This window comes from Pseudophryne corroboree, unplaced genomic scaffold (genome assembly GCF_028390025.1).
Source record: "Pseudophryne corroboree isolate aPseCor3 unplaced genomic scaffold, aPseCor3.hap2 scaffold_373, whole genome shotgun sequence".
NCBI classification, from domain to species: domain Eukaryota; kingdom Metazoa; phylum Chordata; class Amphibia; order Anura; family Myobatrachidae; genus Pseudophryne; species Pseudophryne corroboree.
This window is the reverse complement of record NW_026970023.1, coordinates 175596-192433: the sequence shown is the minus strand read 5'-3', so window position 1 is coordinate 192433 and position 16838 is coordinate 175596. Positions and strand designations below refer to the sequence as shown.

The following is a 16838-nucleotide window of genomic DNA, read 5'->3' as shown; positions in this document are numbered from 1 at the left end:
TCAAGTGAAGGAGATCCAACTGAGGCAGCACAAGGGAACTCTTGAAAGAAGAACAAGGCTAGAGGAAGATCTGAGACAAAGAAATCTGACTTTTACCAGAGCTGACCAGAGGAAAGCACAAACACAGTCCCCCACTACCACAAATAATGCAGTTGAGTTTCCCACATTTGGGGAAATCACAGAGGTCAGCATACCCAGAACGCAATGAATGAACCTAACCCTGGGAGAACAATCTTCATGACCATGGTATCTCCTATGCAAAATAAGTATGATTTGGGATAGGGCTGGGGAGGGCCGCTGCTCAGGCACATCTCTGTCAAGTAAAGGAGATTCAACTGAGGCAGCACAAGGGAACTCTCATCTGGGGACAACAACTGCAGGGAGAACACATATTTTCAGATGAACATGGGAGGGCAGAAGGCTGCCTAATACTGAAGCACCCCCAAACAACAAACCAAATGCAACAACTAGTGCAAGCATTCCTGGGGGAAGGCCTGCCGCAGATGGATTTGCATATGGTGATGTCATCCAAGCAGTGGGTCAAAGTTGGCTTCAACCCTCGTCTGCATATGAAAAGAGAAAAGGGGCATGCAGGGCATGGCGGCCTTTTGCGGCGCTTGGCTGACCCCTAGTTTGCATTAAACACCTCCACCCTCCGTCGGTGTGGGGCTCATGTTGGCTATGCCCCAGCCCCTGAAGCTTTCAAGCTGATTTCTTGCTGCAGCTGGGCACTGTAACAGCTCCAGAGCTGCTCTGTAAGGCAAGTAAAAGGGTGTGGGCCCTGCAGCACTACCTGTAGTTTGCATTGTGCGTTGGAAGGCACAAAGTAAGCAGACAGGAGAAGTCTGGAGAGTGCACAAGGGCATAGAAGGCAGCGGCTCAAGAAAAGAGAAGTGGAAACAGACAGCAAACTAGGCTGGAGAGAGACCTGAGACAAAGAGATCTGAATTATACGAGAGCCGACCAGGGGAAACACAAATTATGCAGTCAAGTTTCCCACAGGAGTATATAGGATACGACCCAGTGGTACCTGACGACATAGATACTAACAGCTATTTAATAACATTACGCTAGAAAGTGATTATTAGCAACATATATATCTATATAAACAACCCCGCCAGGGTTGTGCCTTCAAAAATAATCACACACGGACACGCTTTTTAAACCTTTTTTTCACATCTCTTTATTCTTCTTATGCACATGTATGTTAGTTCTGTGATTTTAACCTTTATGTTTCACTGCAGTTTGGGATAATAATATTAATATTTATCCAATTTTAATACATACTTAATAAAGGTTATATTTTATGATTCATTCATTCTGTCCAGTGCGTCAACAGTGCAGATTTCTTCTTGTTTTTTCTCCCAAATTCTATAACAATGACAGTAAATGTTGTTTCTTTTCAAACAGAACTTTCTTGACCATGCTTCTTGCTTGAAAGATCTGGGAGCACATGGAAAACAGTACAAACCATGCAGTATCACAAGAGCCTTTATTTGATATTTCATGAAGATAGAGCAGAATTGAGGACACGTCAACTATTTCTGCCGAAGGTGGTTCATCTTTCCACATGGTGCCTTTGGCCACTGACACCTTCGTTGAGTCAAAGTCTCTGGCTGTGGTCAGAACTTTGAAAATTTATGTCACCAGAACGGTTCAGATTAGGAAAACAGAGGCTCTGTTTGTCCTGTATGCTCCCAACAGGATTGGGTGTCCTGCTTCCATGTAGACAATTATGCGCTGGATCTGTGGTAAGATTCAGCATGCTCATTCCACGGCAGGATTGCCGTTACTGAATTAGGTGAAGACCCATTCTACTAGAAAGGTGGGTTCATCCTGGGCAGCTGGTCGGGGAGTCTCGGCATTGCAACTTTGCCGAGCAGCTATTTAGTAAACACTTTTGCTAAGTTTTACAAGTTTTAGAGTAAAGGAGATTCAACTGAGGCAGCACAAGGGAACTCTCATCTGGGGACAACAACTGCAGTGAGAACACATATTTTCAGATGAACATGGGAGGGCAGAAGGCTGCCTAATACTGAAGCACCCCCAAACAACAAACCAAATGCAACAACTAGTACAAGCATTCCTGGGGGAAGGTCTGCAGAAGACGGATATGCATATAGTGATGTCATCCAAGCATTGGGCCAAAGTTGGCTGGAACCCTCATCTGCATATGAAAAGAGAAAAGGGGTATGCAGGGCATGGCGGCCTTTTGCGGCGCTTGGATGACCCTTAGTTCGCATTAAACACCCCCACCCTCCTTCGGTGTGGGGCTCATGTTGGCCATGCCCCAGCCCCTGAAGCATTCAAGCTGATTTCTTGCAGCAGCTTGGCACTGTAACAGCTCCAGAGCTGCTCTGTAAGGCAAGTAAAAGGGTGTGGGCCCTGCAGCACTACCTGTAGTTTGCATTGTGCATTGGAAGGCACAAAGTAAGCAGACAGGAGGAGAAGTCAGGATAGTCCACAAGGGTATAGAAGGGAGGGGCTCAAGAAAAAAGAAGTGGAAACAGACAGCAAACTAGGCTGGAGAGAGACCTGAGACAAAGAGATCTGAATTATATGAGAGCCGACCAGGGGAAACACAAATTATGCAGTCAAGTTTCCCACATTTGGGGAAATCGCAGGGGCAGCACACCCAGGTGAGATACTATAATCAGGAAGGTGCTTCTCCCAGGGCAAGGCTCACCCATTGCACTCTGGGTGTGCTGCCCCTGCGATTTCCCCAAATATGGGAAACTTGACTGCATAATTTGTGTTTCCCCTGGTCGGCTCTCGTATAATTCAGATCTCTTTGTCTCAGGTCTCTCTCCAGCCTAGTTTGCTGTCTGTTTCCACTTCTCTTTTCTTGAGCCGCTCCCTTCTATGCCCTTGCGCACTATCCTGACTTCTCCCGTCTGCTTACTTTGTGCCTTCCAACGCACAATGCGAACTACAGGTAGTGCTGCAGGGCCCACACCCTTTTATTTGCCTTACAGAGCAGCTCTGGAGCTGTTACAGTGCCCAGCTGCTGCAAGAAATCAGCTTGAATGCTTCAGGGGCTGGGGCATAGCCAACATGAGCCCCACACCGAAGGAGGGTGGAGGTGTTTAATGCGAACTAGGGGTCATCCAAGCGCCGCAAAAGGCCGCCATGCCCTGCATAACCCTTTTCTCTTTTCATATGCAGATGAGGGTTCCAGCCAACTTTGGCCCACTGCTTGGATGACATCACCGTATGCAAATTCGTCTCCTGCAGACCTTCCCCCAGGAATACTTGTACTAGTTATTGCATATGGTTTGATATTTGATGGTGCTTCAGTATTAGGCAGCCTTCCGCCCTCCCATGTTCATCTGAAAAAATGTGGTCTCCCTGCAGTTGTTGTCCCCAGACGAGAGTTCCCTTGTGCTTCCTCAGTTGAATCTCCTTAACTTGACGGGGGAGGGGCTTGCCCGAGCAGCCACCCTCCCCAGCCCTATCCCAACTCATACTTATTTTGCATATGAGATCTCTATATCATGAAGATTGTTATCACAGGGTGAAGTTCATCCATTATATTTTAAAATAGGAAGGTTCAAATTACATATTTGAATTGCATCTATGTGCTGGATTCAAATGTCCCCCCCCCCTTCCTTTCTCAATTGTGCCCGTCAGCAGCTATTCTAAGGTTGCTGCCAATGGGTGTGACACATTAATTTCTTCTGTGGGGTACACTGGACTCCACAAGGATTCACATTGGGGTGTAGAGTAGGATCTTGATCTGAGGCACCAACCGGCTCAAAGCTTTTGACTGTTCCCAAGATGCTCAGCGCATTCTCCTCTATAACCCCGCTTCCATGAACAGGGAGCTCAGTTTGTAGTTGGTGCCTTCAGTAGCAGGCCACTTAACAGGGGCCTGCCTCAGGCAGCCTATTCTTAGCTATTAATTTTGACAAGAAAATAAGAACTTTTTTTATGAGAATCTACAAGGGCTGCAGCAGGCTAGGTCTAATAGACATCTTTACTGCAGCTTCATCACTCCCAGCGGCGCTGTATACTCCCGTGCCCTGGTTGCTGGGTCACTGCAGCGGAGGCTCCGGTTTCTTCCTAAGGTCAGTCACACACGCACCGCCCTTCCGGATCACGAGGCCGCTGATGAAGGGGAGCGTGGCCGTAGGGGGTGGACCGTGTGCGCACTGGCGTGGACACTGATTACTGGGCAGCCGCTCCACGAGCCACCAGGTACAGTTAAGGAGCACAGGTCTGGGGTTTTTTCTCCCATATTAAACCAATTTTGTACTGCCCGCAGCGCATTGTGATAGGTAATAGGGCCTGATTCAGGTTGGATTGCAATCACAGTAAGCGATCCAACTGCAAAAATTGCTAAGAGCATACGCATGTGCCTGCATTTTCTGCGGCACCCCGCAGAGAATGCGATCGCCTCTGCCTGTCAATCGGGGCAGGGGGGGAGAGGGGGGTCAGCAACACTCCATTTCCAAGTCAGGGATGGAGCGGTGCGGGGGCAAGGCTTCAAAATGGGGTCTGCAACGGAGGAGACACAGGGGGCGTGGTCACAGCGGCTGTATGACATCACATTCAGCCGCTGTGATCACAAAAATGGTGGCGGCTTCCTGCGCGCACATACAGTCTGCACCAGCAGGAGGCTACACCATTTTTTATGATCACGCTGAACTGCAGTGCGACTGCAATTACAGATTGGTCAAGAAGGGAGGCGTCATGCTGGGTGGCCATGTCCTGTCACTGTGCAGGAGCCAGCACCGCTCACACACTAGTCCCCGGGTGCAGCCCCCAACCCCCGGGACACCCGGAGCAACAAAATGTAGATTCACACCACCAGGCCACGCCCCTACCTATGAAACCATGCCTCCTTTTTACCATTGCGCTGCTTATCTGCGCGCACTGCATTACAATCTCCTTCGCCACCTCTCTGGGTGTCACCAGTGATAGTGACACCTCTGCCATGCTTGTAGCAGCTGGTCCTAAGATCTACGCCTCAAGCCCTGAGTGTTTGCCCTTGTGACTTGTTGATCATCATAGCGAAGCAGATGCTTACAGAAAACTGCAGGGGCTTAGATTGAAAATAAAAAAATATATGGGTATAAGGTAGAGAGGAGCGGGTTCGGTTCTCCGAGAACCGAATTCCCCACGAACTCCACGTGGTTTACACTGGTCCGAGGCAGGCTCGGTTGTTCCCGCCTGACTCGGAAAACCTGTACAAGGGAAAATGTCATCATCCCGCTGTCGGATTCTCGCGAGATTCGGATTTCATATAAAGAGCTGCGCGTTGCCGCCATTTTTACTCGTGCATTGAAGAGGGAGCGGAGAGGACGTGGCTATGTTCTCTCAGTGGAAATCTCAATATCAGTGCTCAGTATCAGTGGTTACTTATTGCTGCTCAGTAATACTAGTAGTGTGTCTCTCCTGCTCAGTGTCAGTTCTCAGTAGTATCCTCATCAGTGCTCAGTATCACTGCTCATTGTCTTGTGCTGCATTGTGGTGCTCAGCATACTACAGTACATTACTAATAGTCCAGTGCTGCATCTTGCTGCTCAGTGTCAGTTCTAGTATCCTCATCAGTGCTCACTATCACTGCTCATTACATTGTGGTGTTCTGTATACTACAGTAACATAGTAATATAGTAACATATAGTAATATAGTTTTTGAGGTTGAAAAGAGGCAAATTGCCCATCGTGTTCAACCTGTTTTAAGTTGTGATGATTCTACATACTTGCTGAATAATGTTTTATGACTAGTTAACTACTACAACTCATGTTACCCCCGGATTAACCATGTTGATATTTTAAGTATTATAACCTTGGATAGCTTTTTCATTCAGAAATGTATCCATTCCTTTTTTAAATCCAATTACAGAGTCCGCCATTACCACCTTCCCTGGCAGGGAATTCCACATCCTGATTGCCCTAACAGTGAAGATCATAGTATCTCACCTGGCAGGTAAGTAGGAGTTGGGCTAGAGCTGTGGAGGATTGCTGCTTGGGCACCCCCTGTCAAGTGAAGGAGATCCAACTGAGGCAGCACAAGGGAACTCTCGAAAGAAGAACAAGGCTAGAGGAAGATCTGAGACAAAGAAATCTGACTTTTACCAGAGCTGACCAGAGGAAAGCACAAACACAGTCCCCCACTACCACAAATAATGCAGTCGAGTTTCCCACATTTGGGGAAATCACAGGGGTCAGCATACCCAGAATGCAATGAATGAACCTCACCCTGGGAGAACAATCTTCATGACCAAGGTATCTCCTATGCAAAATAAGTATGATTTGGGATAGGGCTGGGGAGGGCCGCTGCTCAGGCACATCTCTGTCAAGTAAAGGAGATTCAACTGAGGCAGCACAAGGGAACTCTCATCTGGGGACAACAACTGCAGGGAGAACACATATTTTCAGATGAACATGGGAGGGCAGAAGGCTGCCTAAAACTGAAGCACCCCCAAACAACGAACCAAATGCAACTACTAGTGCAAGCATTCCTGGGGGAAGGCCTGCAGCAGATGGATTTGCATATGGTGATGTCATCCAAGCAGTGGGTCAAAGTTGGCTTCAACCCTCGTCTGCATATGAAAAGAAAAAAGGGGTGTGCAGGGCATGGCGGCCTTTTGCGGCGCTTGGATGACCCCTAGTTCGCATTAAACACCTCCACCCTCCTTCGGTGTGGGGCTCATGTTGGCTATGCCCCAGCCCCTGAAGCATTCAAGCTGATTTCTTGCAGCAGCTGGGCACTGTAACAGCTCCAGAGCTGCTCTGTAAAGCAAGTAAAAGGGTGTGGGCCCTGCAGCACTACCTGTAGTTTGCATTGTGCGTTGGAAGGCACAAAGTAAGCAGATGGGAGAAGTCAGGATAGTGCACAAGGGTATAGAAGGGAGGGGCTCAAGAAAAAAGAAGTGGAAACAGACAGCAAACTAGGCTGGAGAGAGACCTGAGACAAAGAGATCTGAATTATATGAGAGCCGACCAGGGGAAACACAAATTATGCAGTCAAGTTTCCCACATTTGGGGAAATCGCAGGGGCAGCACACCCAGAGTGCAATGGGTGAGCCTTGCCCTGGGAGAAGCATCTTCATGATCATAGTATCTCACCTGGCAGGTAAGTAGGAGTTGGGCTAGAGCTGGGGAGGGTCGCTGCTCGGGCACCCCCCTGTCAAGTGAAGGAGATCCAACTGAGGCAGCACAAGGGAACTCTCGAAAGAAGAACAAGGCTAGAGGAAGATCTGAGACAAAGAAATCTGACTTTTACCAGAGCTGACCAGAGGAAAGCACAAACACAGTCCCCCACTACCACAAATAATGCAGTTGAGTTTCCCACATTTGGGGAAATCACAGGGGTCAGCATACCCAGAATGCAATGAATGAACCTAACCCTGGAAGAACAATCTTCATGACCATGGTATCTCCTATGCAAAATAAGTATGATTTGGGATAGGGCTGGGGAGGGCCGCTGCTCAGGCACATCTCTGTCAAGTAAAGGAGATTCAACTGAGGCAGCACAAGGGAACTCTCATCTGGGGACAACAACTGCAGGGAGAACACATATTTTCAGATGAACATGGGAGGGCAGAAGGCTGCCTAATACTGAAGCACCCCCAAACAACAAACCAAATGCAACAACTAGTGCAAGCATTCCTGGGGGAAGGCCTGCAGCAGATGGATTTGAATATGGTGATGTCATCCAAGCAGTGGGTCAAAGTTGGCTTCAACCCTCGTCTGCATATGAAAAGAATAAAGGGGTGTGCAGGGCATGGCGGCCTTTTGCGGCGCTTGGATGACCCCTAGTTCGCATTAAACACCTCCACCCTCCTTCGGTGTGGGGCTCATGTTGGCTATGCCCCAGCCCCTGAAGCATTCAAGCTGATTTCTTGCAGCAGCTGGGCACTGTAACAGCTCCAGAGCTGCTCTGTAAAGCAAGTAAAAGGGTGTGGGCCCTGCAGCACTACCTGTAGTTTGTATTGTGCGTTGGAAGGCACAAAGTAAGCAGACGGGAGAAGTCAGGATAGTGCACAAGGGTATAGAAGGGAGGGGCTCAAGAAAAAAGAAGTGGAAACAGACAGCAAACTAGGCTGGAGAGAGACCTGAGACAAAGAGATCTGAATTATATGAGAGCCGACCAGGGGAAACACAAATTATGCAGTCAAGTTTCCCACATTTGGGGAAATCGCAGGGGCAGCACACCCAGAGTGCAATGGGTGAGCCTTGCCCTGGGAGAAGCATCTTCATGATCATAGTATCTCACCTGGCAGGTAAGTAGGAGTTGGGCTAGAGCTGGGGAGGGTCGCTGCTCGGGCACCCCCCTGTCAAGTGAAGGAGATCCAACTGAGGCAGCACAAGGGAACTCTCGAAAGAAGAACAAGGCTAGAGGAAGATCTGAGACAAAGAAATCTGACTTTTACCAGAGCTGACCAGAGGAAAGCACAAACACAGTCCCCCACTACCACAAATAATGCAGTTGAGTTTCCCACATTTGGGGAAATCACAGGGGTCAGCATACCCAGAATGCAATGAATTAACCTAACCCTGGGAGAACAATCTTCATGACCATGGTATCTCCTATGCAAAATAAGTATGATTTGGGATAGGGCTGGGGAGGGCCGCTGCTCAGGCACATCTCTGTCAAGTAAAGGAGATTCAACTGAGGCAGCACAAGGGAACTCTCATCTGGGGACAACAACTGCAGGGAGAACACATATTTTCAGATGAACATGGGAGGGCAGAAGGCTGCCTAATACTGAAGCACCCCCAAACAACAAACCAAATGCAACAACTAGTGCAAGCATTCCTGGGGGAAGGCCTGCCGCAGATGGATTTGCATATGGTGATGTCATCCAAGCAGTGGGTCAAAGTTGGTTCAAACACCTTTGCAAAGTTCTATAAGTTTGATACCCTGGCTGAGGAGGACCTCCTGTTTGCTCAATCGGTGCTGCAAAGTCATCCGCACTCTCCTGCCCGTTTGGGAGCTTTGGTATAATCCCCATGGTCCTTACGGAGTCCCCAGCATCCTCTAGGACGTAAGAGAAAATAAGATTTTAAACCTACCGGTAAATCTTTTTCTCGTAGTCCGTAGAGGATGCTGGGTGCCCGTCCCAAGTGCGGTCTACTTCTGCAAGACTTGTATATAGTTATTGCTTACATAAGGGTTATATGTTAGTTTTCATCGGTCTTGGACTGATGCTATGTTGTTTTCATACTGTTAACTGGGTAGTATATCACAAGTTATACGGTGTGATTGGTGTGGCTGGTATGAATCTTGACCTTGGATTAACAAAAATCCTTTCCTCGTACTGTCCGTCTCCTCTGGGCACAGTTTCTCTAACTGAGGTATGGAGGAGGGGCATAGAGGGAGGAGCCAGTGCACACCCAGATCTAAAGTCTTTCTTAAAGTGCCCATGTCTGCTGCGGAGCCCGTCTATCCCCCATGGTCCTTACGGAGTCCCCATCATCCTCTACGGACTACGAGAAAAAAAAATTACCGGTAGGTTTAAAATGTTATTTTTTTCTCTGCAACCCACTGCTAAATTGTGCTTCCTAGCTGTTTTTTATAAAATCACTTAATTAAATCTAACTCTGATTACGTCAGAGAAGGCCAGGTACCCTACACCATAAGAGGGGGTTTGAAATTTTGACTTGTCTACTTAAAGATCACCAAAATCTGATGACAAGGTCAATTACATCCCTGGGTGGGATTGAACCACCAACCTTTTGGTTAATAGCCCATGTAAGTGCAAGAAATCCTGAAGCACTCACTCATCATGGGAAAGTACCAATGTGTTTCTTACAAAAATTCTCCAGATTATTGACTTTTTAAAGTTTTTCTAGGAAACGTTCTAGATGAATGCTTATTAGCCTTTGTCAGTATTGACTTTCGCAAGGTGTCTCTGTGGCGCAATCGGTTAGCATGTTTGGCTATTAACCAAAAGGTTGGTGGTTCAATCCCACCCAGGGATGTAATTGACCTTGTAATCAGATTTTGGTGATCTTTAAGTAGACAAGTCAAAATTTCAAAAACCCCCCTTATGGTGTAGGGTACCTGGCCTTCTCTGATGTAATCAGAGTTAGATTTGATTAAGTGATTTTATAAAAAAACAGCTAGGAAGCACAATTTAGCAGTGAGTTGCAGAGAAAAAAAATTATGCTGGCAGAAAAGTCCAATTGAGTGATTAAACAGCTCTTCATTTTCTGATTTTATGTTTATGCTAACAAATTTGCTCTCTGAAAAGTGTCCACATAGCCAAGTCTCTGATTAACACCTTTGTAGGAATGGTTTTTCACCTATTACTGAATTAAACTTGCTTCATTGGAAAGGCATCAAAGATGCATCCTCATTTCAATGTCTACTGAAATAATACAGGTTGACACCAGGAAACGTCACTGCATCCTTGCTGCTTCCTCATGGGGAAGTCTGTTTAATGTGAAAACAAGGTGATATCTAATCAGCACACAGGTAAGGAATTAAGAAAATCTTTCTTTATGGGTGAAGATGTTTCTCACAAATTGTTGTCCCAATGCATCATTGAAATTCAAGATGGAAGATGATTTTCATATATCACTTGTACATTTTGCATTGCTCTTCTGGTGACAATGTAGTTTGTTTTTGTCAATTACCATTTCAGTAATAGGGTAAAGAAAATTAAGTGGATTTTTTAAAGAAAACAATGCTGTCAATATACTATTAAAACAAATTAAAATGATAAAAGTTATTGTACTTTAAGTAAAAATAAAAGTGCCAAAATATCAATCCCAGTTTTTGATTACTTTAATTATAAAAAAAAAAATGCACATAGTAGAGGATAGTTTCGATCAATCGACCTCTGGGTTATGGGCCCAGCATGCTTCCATTGCACTACTCTGCTGCTCATGGAAGTGTCAGAGATCCTGAAGACTAAATTGATTAAAGGCCTTAAAGTACTGGACTATAAGGAAAGACTTACTAGGCTGAATATTTATACACTAGAAAAGAGGTGCCTAAGAGGAGATATTATTAATATCTTCAAATATGTAAAGATACATAACAAAGAGTTATCAGAGGAATTATTTATTAAAAGAACACGTGGTCACTCGCTGCGACTGGAGGAAAGTTCAGAACGCAATGGAGGAGAGGTTTCTTCACTGTTAGGGCAATCAGGATGTGGAATTCCCTGCCAGGGAAGGTGGTAATGGCGGACTCTGTAATTGGATTTAAAAAAGGAATGGATACATTTCTGAATGAAAAAGCTATCCAAGGTTATAATACTTAAAATATCAACATGGTTAATCCGGGGGTAACATGAGTTATAGTAGCTAACTAGTCATAAAACATTATTCAGCAAGTATGTAGAATCATCACAACTTAAAACAGGTTGAACACGATGGGCAATTTGCCTCTATTCAACCTCAAAAACTATGTTACTATATTACTATGTTATTGTAGTATACAGAACACCACAATGCAATGAGCAGTGATAGTGAGCACTGATGAGGATACTAGAACTGACACTGAGCAGCAAGATGCAGCACTGGACTATTAGTAATGTACTGTATTATGCTGAGCAACACAATGCAGCACAAGACAATGAACAGTGATACTGAGCACTGATGAGGATACTACTGAGAACTGACACTGAGCAGGAGAGACACACTACTAGTATTACTGAGCAGCAATAAGTAACCACTGATACTGAGCACTGATATTGAGATTTCCACTGAGAGAACATAGCCACGTCCTCTCCGCTCTCTCTTCAATGCACGAGTAAAAATGGCAGCAACGCGCAGCTCTTTATATGGAATCCGAATCTCGCGAGAATCCGACAGCGGGATGATGACATTTTCCCTTGTTCAGGTTTTCCGAGTCAGGCGGGAACAACCGAGCCTGCCTCGGACCAGTGTAAACCACGTGGAGTTCGTGGGGAATTCGGTTCTCGGAGAACCGAACCCGCTCCTCTCTACCTTATACCCTATCAATTTTTTTATTTTCAATCTAAGCCCCTGCAGTTTTCTGTAAGCATCTGCTTCGCTATGATGATCAACAAGTCACAAGGGCAAACACTCAGGGTTTGAGGCGTAGATCTTAGGACCAGCTGCTACAAGCATGGCAGAGGTGTCACTATCACTGGTGACACCCAGAGAGGTGGCGAGGGAGATTGTAATGCAGTGCGCGCAGATAAGCAGTGCAATGGTAAAAAGGAGGCATGGTTTCATAGGTAGGGGCGTGGCCTGGTGGCCTGAATCTACATTTTGTTGCTCCGGGTGTCCCGGGGGTTGGGGGCTGCACCCGGGGACTAGTGTGTGAGCGGTGCTGGCTCCTGCAAAGTGACAGGGCATGGCCACCCAGCATGACGCCTCCCTTCTTGACCATGCTGTAATTGCAGTCGCACTGCAGTTCAGCGTGATCATAAAAAATGGTGTAGGCTCCTGCTGGTGCAGACTGTATGTGCGCGCAGGAAGCCGCCACCATTTTTGTGATCACAGCGGCTGAATGTGATGTCATACAGTCGCTGTGACCACGCCCCCTGTGTCTCCTCCGTTGCAGACCCCATTTTGAAGCCTTGCCCCCGCACCGCTCCATCCCTGACTTGGAAATGGAGTGTTGCTGACCCACCTCTCCCCCCCTTCCCCGCCCCGATTGACAGGCAGAGGCGATCACATTCTCTGCGGGGTGCCGCAGAAAATGCAGGCACATGCGTATGCTCTTAGCAATTTTTGCAGTTGGATCGCTTATTGTGATTGCAATCCAACCTGAATCAGGCCCTATTACCTATCACAATGCGCTGCGGGCAGTACAAAATTGGGTTAATATAGGAGAAAAACCCCCAGACCTGTGCTCCTTAACTGTACCTGGTGGCTAGTGGAGCGGCTGCCCAGTAATCAGTGTCTACCGCAGTGCGCACACGGCCCACCCCCTACGGCCTCGCTCCCCTTCAGCAGCGGCCTCGTGATCCGGAAGGGTGGTGTGTGTGTGACTGACCTTAGGATGAAACCGGAGCCTCCGCTGCAGTGACCCAGCAACCAGGGCACGGGAGTATACAGCGCCGCTGGGAGTGATGAAGCTGCAGTAAAGATGTCTATTAGACCTAGCCTGCTGCAGCCCTTGTAGATTCTCATAAAACAAGTTCTTCTTTTCTTGTCAAAATTAATAGCTAAGAATAGGCTGCCTGAGGCAGGCCCCTGTTAATTGGCCTGCTACTGAAGGCACCAACTACAAACTGAGCTCCCTGTTCATGGAAGCGGGGTTATAGAGGAGAATGCACTGAGCTTCTTGGGAACAGTCAAAAGCTTTGAGCCGGTTGGTGCCTCAGATCAAGATCCTACTCTACACCCCAATGTGAATCCTTGTGGAGTCCAGTGTACCCCACAGAAGAAATTAATGTGTCACACCCATTGGCAGCAACCTTAGAATAGCTGCTGACGGGCACAATTGAGAAAGGAAGGGGGGGGGGACATTTGAATCCAGCACATAGATGCAATTCAAATATGTAATTCGTACCTTCCTATTTTAAAATATAATGGATGAACCTCACCCTGTGAGAACAATCTTCATGATCAAGAGATCTCATATGCAAAATAAATATGAGTTGGGATAGGGCTGGGGAGGGCTGCTCGGGCAGCACCTCCCCCGTCAAGTTAAGGAGATTCAACTGAGGAAGCACAAGGGAACTCTCATCTGGGGACAACAACTGCAGGGAGACCACATCTTTTCAGATGAACATGGGAGGGCGGAAGGCTGCCTAATACTGAAGCACCATATGCAACAACTAGTACAAGCATTCCTGGGGGAAGGTCTGCAGCAGACGGATTTGCATACGGTGATGTTATCCAAGCAGTGGGCCAAAGTTGACTGGAACCCTCATCTGCATATGAAAAGAGAAAAGGGGCATGCAGGGCATGGCGGCCTTTTGCAGTGCTTGGATGACCCCTAGTTCACATTAAACACCCCCACCCTCCTTTGGTGTGGGGCTCATGTTGGCCATGCCCCATCCCCTGAAGCATTCAAGCTGATTTCTTGCAGCAGCTGGGCACTGTAACAGCTCCAGAGCTGTTCTGTAAGGCAAGTAAAAGGGTGTGGGCCCTGCAGCACCACCTGTAGTTCGCATTGTGCGTTGGAAGGCACAAAGTAAGCAGACGGGAGGAGAAGTCAGGATAGTGCGCAAGGGCATTCTTTTCTCTTAGTCCGTAGAGGATGCTGGGGTCACATTAAGAACCATGGGGTATAGACGGGATCCGCAAGATACATGGGCACTTTAAGACTTTCAAAGGGTGTGAACTGGCTCCTCCCTCTATGCCCCTCCTCCAGACTCCAGTTATAGGAACTGTGCCCAGGGAGACGGACATTTCGAGGAAAGGATTTATTGTTAAACTAAGGTGAGCATCTTACCAGCTCACACCTTAAACATGCCGCAGAACGTGGCATTCAACAGAACACAAGCCAACGGCATGAACAATTGCAGCAAAAAGCTGACCAGAACCATAACACAACATGTGTATAACCACAAGTAATAACTGCAGACACAGTATGGACTGGGACGGGTGCCCAGCATCCTCTACAGACTAAGAGAAAAGGATTTACCGGTAGGTATTAAAATCCTATTTTCTCATACGACCTAGAGGATGCTGGGGTCACATTAAGAACCATGGGGTTATACCAAAGCTCTTGAACGGGTGGGAGAGTGCGTACGACTCTGCAGCACCGAATGACCCAACTTAAGGTTATCATCAGCCAAGGTATCAAACTTGTAAAACTTAGCAAAAGTGTTTACTAAATAGCTGCTCGGCAAAGTTGCAATGCCGAGACTCCCCGACCAGCTGCCAAGGATGAACCCACCTTTCTAGTAGAATGGGTCTTCACCTACTTCAGTAACGGCAATCCTGCCGTGGAACGAGCATGCTGAATCTTACCACAGATCCAGCGCATAATGGTCTGCATGGAAGCAGGACACCAAATCCTGTTGGGAGCATACAGGACAAACAGAGCCTCTGTTTTCCTAATCTGAACCGTTCTGGTGACATACATTTTCAAAGTTCTGACCACAGCCAGAGACTTTGACTCAACGAAGGTGTCAGTGGCCAAAGGCACCATGTGGAAAGATGAACCACCTTCGGCAGAAATTGTTGACGTGTCCTCAATTCTGCTCTATCTTCATGAAAGATCAAATAAAGGCTCTTGTGATACTGCATGGTTTGTACTGTTTTCCATGTGCTCCCAGACCTTTAAGCAAGTAGCATGGTCAAGAAAGTTCTGTTTGAAAAGAAACAACATTTACTGTCATTGTTATGCAAATAAACTTACATTAAAGCTAACAAGAAAGCACACTCGTTCTGTCTTTAAACTGATAAAAGAAACCCCAATAATATGGGGCATGCAAAAATTTAGATAAAACTCAGTTTTGCTCCTCTCCACGGAAATCTTTAATAAAAGGCGAAATATTTGTTAGTTCTGAAGAGAAACCAGAGCATGACCAAGATTCCACCTGTCGCCTGAGTGCCATGCCAGCAGTTCTCATTCAGCTGAAAGTGAGCACCCAATTTGAATGAAAGAAAGCAGATTTCTCACCAGGCTTCCCCTTGCTATAAACATGGTTTGTACTCTTTTCCATGTGCTCCCAGATCTTTCAAGCAATTAGTGTGGTCAAGAAAGTTCTGTTTGAAAAGAAACAAACATTTACTGTCATTTCTATGCAAATGAGCTTACATTAAAGCACACTCGTTCTATCTTTAAACCGATAAAATAAAACCCCAATAAGATGGGGCATGCAAAAATTGAGATAAAACTCAGTTTTGCTCCTCTCCACGGAAATCTTTAGTAAAAGGCGAAAGATTTGTTCGTTCTGAAGAGAAACCAGAACATGACCAAGATTCCACCTGTCGCCTGAGTGCCATGCCAGCAGTCCTCATTCAGCTCAAAGTGAGCACCCAATTTGAAAGAAAGAAAGCAGATTTCTCACCAGGCTTCCCCTTGCTATAAACATGGTTTGTACTCTTTTCCATGTGCTCCCAGATCTTTCAAGCAATTAGTATAGTCAAGAAAGTTCTGTTTGAAAAGAAACAAACATTTACTGTCATTTCTATGCAAATGAGCTTACATTAAAGCACACTCGTTCTATCTTTAAACCGATAAAAGAAACCCCAATAAGACGGAGCATGCAAAAATTGAGATAAAACTCAGTTTTGCTCCTCTCCACGGAAATCTTTAGTAAAAGGCGAAAGATCTGTTCGTTTTGAAGAGAAACCAGAGCATGACCAAGATTCCACCTGTCGCCTGAGTGCCATGCCAGCAATCCTCATTCAGCTCAAAGTGAGCACCCAATTTGAAAGAAAGAAAGCAGATTTCTCACCAGGCTTCCCCTTGCTATAAACATGGTTTGTACTCTTTTCCATGTGCTCCCAGATCTTTCAAGCAATTAGTGTGGTCAAGAAAGTTCTGTTTGAAAAGAAACAAACATTTACTGTCATTTCTATGCAAATGAGCTTACATTAAAGCACACTCGTTCTATCTTTAAACCGATAAAATAAAATCCCAATAAGATGGGGCATGCAAAAATTGAGATAAAACTCAGTTTTGCTCCTCTCCACGGAAATCTTTAGTAAAAGGCGAAAGATTTGTTCGTTCTGAAGAGAAACCAGAACATGACCAAGATTCCACCTGTCGCCTGAGTGCCATGCCAGCAGTCCTCATTCAGCTCAAAGTGAGCACCCAATTTGAAAGAAAGAAAGCAGATTTCTCACCAGGCTTCCCCTTGCTGTAAACATGGTTTGTACTCTTTTCCATGTGCTCCCAGATCTTTCAAGCATTTAGTATAGTCAAGAAAGTTCTGTTTGAAAAGAAACAAACATTTACTGTCATTTCTATGCAAATGAGCTTACATTAAAGCACACTCGTT

General features: G+C 46.2%; 9 non-coding genes and 2 pseudogenes across 9 annotated transcripts; 1 reads left to right on the top strand and 10 right to left on the bottom strand.

Moving 5' to 3' along the window:
• Positions 1-106: 106 nt before the first annotated feature.
• LOC135021701 (U1 spliceosomal RNA) lies at positions 107-270 on the bottom strand. Its single transcript, XR_010218919.1, has one exon. It is a non-coding gene; the product is annotated as a U1 spliceosomal RNA (small nuclear RNA).
• Positions 271-2631: 2361 nt separating this feature from the next.
• LOC135021887 (U1 spliceosomal RNA) lies at positions 2632-2787 on the top strand. The gene has a single exon (XR_010219083.1). It is a non-coding gene; the product is annotated as a U1 spliceosomal RNA (small nuclear RNA).
• Positions 2788-6091: 3304 nt separating this feature from the next.
• Positions 6092-6255, bottom strand: LOC135021948 (U1 spliceosomal RNA). The gene has a single exon (XR_010219142.1). It is a non-coding gene; the product is annotated as a U1 spliceosomal RNA (small nuclear RNA).
• Positions 6256-6947: 692 nt separating this feature from the next.
• LOC135021800 (U1 spliceosomal RNA) lies at positions 6948-7089 on the bottom strand (annotated as a pseudogene).
• A 152-nt stretch (positions 7090-7241) lies between these two features.
• LOC135021951 (U1 spliceosomal RNA) lies at positions 7242-7405 on the bottom strand. The gene has a single exon (XR_010219145.1). It is a non-coding gene; the product is annotated as a U1 spliceosomal RNA (small nuclear RNA).
• A 692-nt stretch (positions 7406-8097) lies between these two features.
• On the bottom strand, positions 8098-8239 carry LOC135021799 (U1 spliceosomal RNA; annotated as a pseudogene).
• A 152-nt stretch (positions 8240-8391) lies between these two features.
• LOC135021869 (U1 spliceosomal RNA) lies at positions 8392-8555 on the bottom strand. Its single transcript, XR_010219070.1, has one exon. It is a non-coding gene; the product is annotated as a U1 spliceosomal RNA (small nuclear RNA).
• A 6743-nt stretch (positions 8556-15298) lies between these two features.
• Positions 15299-15414, bottom strand: LOC135021919 (U5 spliceosomal RNA). Its single transcript, XR_010219115.1, has one exon. It is a non-coding gene; the product is annotated as a U5 spliceosomal RNA (small nuclear RNA).
• A 275-nt stretch (positions 15415-15689) lies between these two features.
• On the bottom strand, positions 15690-15805 carry LOC135021896 (U5 spliceosomal RNA). Its single transcript, XR_010219091.1, has one exon. It is a non-coding gene; the product is annotated as a U5 spliceosomal RNA (small nuclear RNA).
• A 274-nt stretch (positions 15806-16079) lies between these two features.
• On the bottom strand, positions 16080-16195 carry LOC135021909 (U5 spliceosomal RNA). Its single transcript, XR_010219104.1, has one exon. It is a non-coding gene; the product is annotated as a U5 spliceosomal RNA (small nuclear RNA).
• A 275-nt stretch (positions 16196-16470) lies between these two features.
• On the bottom strand, positions 16471-16586 carry LOC135021903 (U5 spliceosomal RNA). The gene has a single exon (XR_010219098.1). It is a non-coding gene; the product is annotated as a U5 spliceosomal RNA (small nuclear RNA).
• Between the last annotated feature and the right edge of the window lie 252 nt (positions 16587-16838).